The sequence below is a fragment of the Marmota marmota genome, unplaced genomic scaffold, assembly GCF_001458135.2.
Source record: "Marmota marmota marmota unplaced genomic scaffold, marMar, whole genome shotgun sequence".
In the NCBI taxonomy this organism is placed as follows: domain Eukaryota; kingdom Metazoa; phylum Chordata; class Mammalia; order Rodentia; family Sciuridae; genus Marmota; species Marmota marmota.
In genome coordinates this window covers 7,686,600-7,693,560 of record NW_026000169.1, presented here as the reverse complement: position 1 = coordinate 7,693,560, position 6,961 = coordinate 7,686,600, and positions in this window count along the sequence as shown.

Below are 6,961 nucleotides of genomic sequence, written 5' to 3'. Positions count from 1 at the left end.
AAGTGTTGCAGACCTGTGGGTATGAAAATCCTGTCACACCATCTATGGTCTTGCACTATCAAAATAACACACACACAGCGATTACGTATAAAATTAAAAAATCATTATTGTTCCATTCAGAAAACAAGTTTCAGAGAGAAGATCAGGATCAACTTATGGACAGAGTAAACATTGTTCTATTGATTTGGGAACCACTACCCAGGAAGGAGGGTTTACTGTCCACCCACTGCAGCCCTCACTCACAACCACCTGCACTGGACTCAAGAAAAGTAGGTGAGAAGAATTATAAGAGAAATTGTCTAAAATGAAAACATTGGGGTACTGTGGAACCCAGAGGTGAGAAGAGCAAGCCCCAGTTCTCTTTATCCTAACGCTGCTGTAATACATAAGCTCCATGAAATTCAATCAGAAAAACAAAAGGGGTACAGATATATTTCAGTTGGTAGCAAGTTCCATTTAGTGTTTTGTTTACCATTTTCATTTTTGCATTCACAATGGAAATGCAAACTTAAATTCTACTCCCCATCAAGCCTGCTAAAAATAAAAGCATGGTTTAATAATAAGCTTACTTTCAACTATTTATCATTCTCATTTTTATAAACCCAGTCCTAAACAGCCCTGATTTTAAATTAAAAGAAAAGTTCACTCTCCTTTTTATGTAATTTCTAAAAATACTTTGCTTAGCTAAATATGTAGGTCCAGCAGAATTGGCTAGATTTATGAAACATTCTTTAATAAACCAAACAATAACTATATAAAAAGCAGATGCAATACCTTTGTAATTCAATTTTATAGTTTAAAAATATTCTACATGGAAGTGCCAAATTCTGCCCTGCAGAGACACAGGGCTCCCGCTGACGTCAATAAGAGCCAGGCACTCACAAAGGAGGGCAACTCTGTGCCCTGAGCACTTAAATTTAGTAATCCATTAGGCGCAGCGAGGGAAAAAAAGATCACTCCAAATACCATCTCATCAGCATTTAAATCTACCAGCATTAAATGTTGTTTGAGGCCTGTTTAAACCCATATAACTTACAGAGTAGGAAGACACAGGAGCAGAAGGACAATGTCGTTTTTTCAGACAATAATTTAGTGAGAATTTTATATGCACTTCTATTCCCAAGAATAACTATGCCTTCATTCCTTCTGAGATTTTCTTTTACCCTTTTAAGATGGTTGAAGAGTCTGATTTCCTGAAATAAACCACAGAACTTGAGGTTGTATAATCAAAGAAAAACCTCTTCCTTGAGGGAATAAAGAAAGGATTTACATATGAACCAATGACTGCTTCCATTGAAAGGCAGCATGTCACTGAATAGGACAGACAGAAGGAAGACCATGGGGAGAGAGAAAGGTTAAGAGCTGGAAAATCTGAGTAATGGATGGAGGTGTGACTCAGCAGCAGATGATTCACCTAGCATGTGCATGATGTGCAAGGCCCTGGGTTCAATCCCTAGCACTGAAAAAATCTGAGTGATTCTTCCAAGAAAGACATTCACTTCCTGTGTAACTTCTCTAGGGTCAAATGACTTATAGAGTGTTATTGCCTTAACTCTGTGGTGTTGAAATAAAATAACGATATAAAACCATACTAAGTATAAAAACACTTTAAAGTATTAAATCTAGCATAGAAAAATGAAGTAGTAGCTACAGAAATATCATCTGGATATAGTTCTTATATTCAAATAATCTATCGTTAATGTTTCCTTGTCAGACTCCATTATTAATGGAAATTTCCACTATACGCTTAATTCCCTGTTTCATGAATTTTTAAAAAAATTTTAAGAGACATACCAGGTGAGTGTAATTTTAAAGCTTGACAAGAGTTGGACAATCTTTTCCTCTGTGAAGTCTCTCCGTTTTCCAGACTCTTCTTTCACTCAGTTTTACTTCCGGCTACCAGAACACTCTTACTGAAAAATGTTGTTCCCAATTTAAATGGTTTTGATGCCTCTCCAATTAACCAAAGGGCAAGTCCAAAGCCCTGACAATCAAGGTTATCCTTAATTTGAACTTCACTCCCCAGTAGCCATCTGAACTATTTGCTGTCTCCCAGTAGAGTCCTCTATGCTTACCACTACTCTGCTTTGCCATTTTGGTCTCTCTGCCAAGACCATAACTTTAGAGGTTCCCATCCCAGAGGTATTTCAAGGTCAGATCTGCAAAGAACTTCCTTTGCAAGACATCCTATGATCCCTTGCTCCATGTTAGGAGTACTTTGTTCCTCAAACAAACTCTCCATAGCAATCAGCTTCTACTTCCCTCACTGCCAGGAATGACCTTCTCCACTCCATGTTAGTTACTAATATATGATTTATTTCTCTTATCAGCCTAAAAGCGCCTTATGGGCAAGATGCATATTTAATTCATACTCTTTTTTAATCATGAAATACCTAACCCAATAATTCATTAGCATTACAAATGTCAAAGATATTTGCTGGCAACTATAAAGAATTAGCATACAATGTTATGCTCATTGGTGGAGAAAAGATCATTATAACTCAAAGTCAAAATAGAGTAAAATACTGGCTCCATCTCAAGAGCGGTCAGCAAGCCAAGGAGGACTATAAAATGTTCTGGCTCAAGTGGCTTCTTGTCTGGCAACTGTTCCAAGTGAAAATTTCCTCCCTGGGTTCATGTCTTTAAATGTGAACATATCATTTGTTACATTACTGCTAGAGAAAGTGAAGAGAGAAGCCGTGGAGCCTTGTGTGCAGTCACCATCTAATCCTCACCACTCATCTGAATGCTGCGCTCATGACTCAGGAAGCGCGGTAGGTTTTATAAAAGACAGACTCCAGTAATGCATTTGAGAAAGCTCTTCCTCCTCTTTTCCCTGCCGCAGGCGAGTCTATGATGTTGTGTCCTGTCTTTTGTTTCTGTTCCCTAGCTGTTTAAGAATCAGAGACTTAGGGTGGCAAAGGCAAGATCCAGGTTGAAAAAGCAAAACGTCGGAAGCCTTGACTCGGTGGTTGCAAAAAGAGCCAAAGGAAATGTCTCTCAAGAGAATATAATCAATTAAGTGAGATGCCACTGGGGAGTCCTTAGCCATTCCAACTGCATGGGAGGAACCGGAGCAGACGATTCACCTGTGGCACCAAGGGAGCATGCAAAAGCTGAAGCCACTCTCAGGATTTCTGATTTAGGGAGACAGACCTGGAAATTGAGCTTCTGTATTTTTAACAAGTACCCAGGACGCCATTTCTGCAAAAACCAAGGATAAAGATTCAAGTTCAACTTAAAATATACTTTCCTTTTTTGACTTCAATAGCCCCATGTAGTAAAGCTAAGTAATTAAGTCAACAACTTCAAACATCCAATAACTGCCTCTAGGTTCATCAAAGTAAGGAAGGCAAAACAAACAGCATATATGCATATGATGAGAACATTTTATTAAATGTCTTATTGATTAATCAATTATAATCTCAGGCAGAATTTGCAGGAGAGGGAATGTGTATATCAATACCAAGTACAGTTTGCTAAGTAATAGCAAAACCACTTTCTTTATACCTTGTAGGGGAATCACCTCTTTGGCCATGATACATAAAAATTAATTCATATAATCAATGTTTTGTTATTAAAAGACACCATTTTAAGAATTTAAAGGCACAAATATTCAGCAGCCCCTGAAGATGTTTAATACATCACAAAGTTCCTTAATTCATTCTTCTCTGCAATTTTCTAGCAGTGTATAAGTAAAAAGGTACTTATGGGCTTATTTGTTTTCTAGAAACTCTCATTCTTCTCCCCCTCCTCTCCAATTATGCTTTCTTTTCATCCACTATTTGAAGCAACAACTGATTTTCATCATTTGGATGTTGTTGTTAGAAGAGAACTCATTCTGAATTATACATTTGCATCTGATCCAAACTCTCTGAAATCCCTGGGCCTCAAAAGACTTGGCTGGAAATAGCATTCTCTTGTGAGGTATTTAGGCCTTCCTGCTTCATGCTTTCTGTCTGTCACATTACCTAAAAATGAAGCAATGAAAGATAAGATGGTGAAACTTATTCATAATTTAGAAACTTGCAAGAGGCAATGCTTCAAGTTTGCTAATTATCAGGCTGCTGTTTGGGCCTCATTTTTCCTTTTAATAATTTTGTTTCCTTTTCTTTTCATCAGATCAGAATTTTGTCACAGCTCTAGTTAGATTTTCCACATGCAAAACCTTCCTCTTTTTCCAACCATCATCAACAGTGCTTATTTCAAAACTCAACGTGTTTTAAAATGTTCTTGAAAAAAAATTCTCTGTATAGCTATATGAGATGGAGACCAGAGTGCTCTAGAGTAAAAGTAAGCAAAATATAATAATTATGGGGAAAGAAGTTAAGTAAAAAGAACCAAATTTTTCCTCCCTCATGTAAGACCATCATAGTAACTGATGTAATTCTGCAATCTGTATATGGGGTAAAAATGGGAGTTCATAACCCACTTGAATCAAAGTGTGAAATATGATATATCAAGAAATTTGTAATGTTTTGAACAACCAACAATAAAAAATTAAAAAAATAATAATAATATTATAGGATTGAGAGCATCATGAGTCAAAAGAGAAATAAATACAAAAGAAAGAATAAAGTATAACCCAGGAGACATCAATGCAGACAGAAGCACTGTGATTCTGAGCCTTTCCAATAGCAGGTTCAGACTCATCAATGTCTGGCCTGTGTCACTGTTCTGTGAACAATCTGCCTGTGGCTCAGAACAACATCAAGCGCATGAGAACTCACCGAATCAATTCCCAAAGCTCTGATGCAGCAAAAATCCTTCTCGAATTTCTCTTCTGATTGCCAACTCTTCCTGAGCCAAGATCCAAAATGACAAGGTAGAAAATGGTCACATTTGGTTGGCAAAACAAAGCATACTTAGGTCATAAGTGGAAAAAGAGGCAAGCAAAGGAAATTATATTCTTACATGAGTCAGTGCACCAACTAAAAATGACCAGTGCAGCATGCCACTCAAATGGATATATTTTGTGTCTATACACACACACACACAAAAAAAAAAAAAAAAACTCTTGATTTTTAAACTCTTTTAATACAACTTCTATTGCAAATGGTCAGGAAAAAAAAAAAAACAAAAAACAAAAATCCTGTATCTCCAATAACACAAGATTTCGCATTTTTTTTTTCACCTAAAATGGTCTAGAAAACATGTATCACAATATACACAGAATTGTCCATGCCTAACCAGAGTATCCTTTATCCCCCAAAATTTATTAAGTATTTGGGGAAAATGAGAGAGAAAAGACAAATAAAATATCATATTATACAACACAATGTTTAAAATTGGTTATATTATTAATACAAAAGTTGGTTATAGTATTAATAATTATATAAGTTATCATCTTACTAGAAATAAGCACTGCGGTTCCTCAGGCATGTCTGAGTCTGTGTGCCTGGGTATGTTAGTTTGCCCTGGCAAACTCAACTTTGCTCAAGTGCAAAGTTGAACATTTCCACTCATATGGAATCATATTTAGAAGGTGAACTTTCTGAAATATGATCTCCTTGTATGATTTCTTTCCCTATTGCCTAGAAGACAGAAACCAAGCATTCCCCTCTGACTACAGCCATCATTTCTTTGTTTGTTTCACACCAGCCCATGAGAAATACAGCCGATAATGACTCCTACTTTTAACTCTTCATACCACAGGCAGCCAGCCCCTTCATCTGGCCAGATCCTGCTCACTCTTCCAGACAGTGCTTCCTCTGGCAGCCCTTTCTGGTCTTCTCTTCCTTCAACCCAGATTGGACAGCCCCTTCTTTGTGCATCCGGAATATATGACTTGCTAACACAATCTCATTGATGCCTATTCATTGTTCTAACTAGATTTTAATTTCCTTGATGATGGAAATTTTATCGTACATCTCTATATGCCTAAGGCCCAACTATGCCTCACATGTAGTAGATAATCAACAAAATTTTTTACTTACCAAATTAAATCTCATTTATTTGAAAACAAAAATGTGCAGCTAAATAGACAAAAAGGTAATAAAAAGTACAGAAAATCATGGGATCTGAAAATGACTTTACAGTTACCACATATATATTAAATTCCAAAAGATTGATGAGATATACATGATAGATACATATTTATAAATATATCTGATAGTAGGCCTCTCAGAACCTCAATATTATTTTGAATACTTCTTAAATGTCTGCTATGCCTTATCTCATCATGATTATTTGAAACAGCATCCTTTGTTACCAGCATTAATACTTCCTAAATACAGGGCTGTGTATTTCTTACTAATGTGTTTCTAAGTTCTAGTTCTGTTTCTGTTATATCAGTGACCCTTGACAAGTGATGGGTAAACCGATGTTGCTCATTTATTCTTGATTTTTAAATCTCTTTTAATACAACTTCTATTGCAAATGATCATAAACTTCAATTAAGTAAGAGAACAACTTGGAGAAAAAGTATTTCTAGCCTCCTTACCTTGGAAGCAGTCAAATTGTGGGTGAGCATTCTGGTTAGAGACAATACCACAGTTTTCTCCTTGGCATTTAAGGTGTATGTACCTAAATGTGTATTTATCACATTTCCCAAGGACTTCCACATTGTAACTGGCAATATTTTGTTAACATCATGAAATTTCAAAATGTACTAAGCCGCTATTTCTGTAATCAGTATGTAAAGTAGAGCTAACACAGCTTTCTTTCCCATAGCGCCTTGCATTGTGCTGTAAACAAAGCAAATACTCAGTATGGCCTTGCTGTTTAACAAATAAAATAGCCAATTTGTGTCTCAAGTCACATCTTTCTTTCCATTCATTTAAGCCAAAATAAAAAAAGGTTAAGTGCAATCTGGATTTCTGACTTAAGAAGTGGAATTGAATTTTCGAAATCTTTGTTCCGATGATTCTCCTTTGCCCTATCAACAATGTATTATGATGGACAGCATGTTTTAACATATATATATATATATATATATATATATATATATATATATATATAT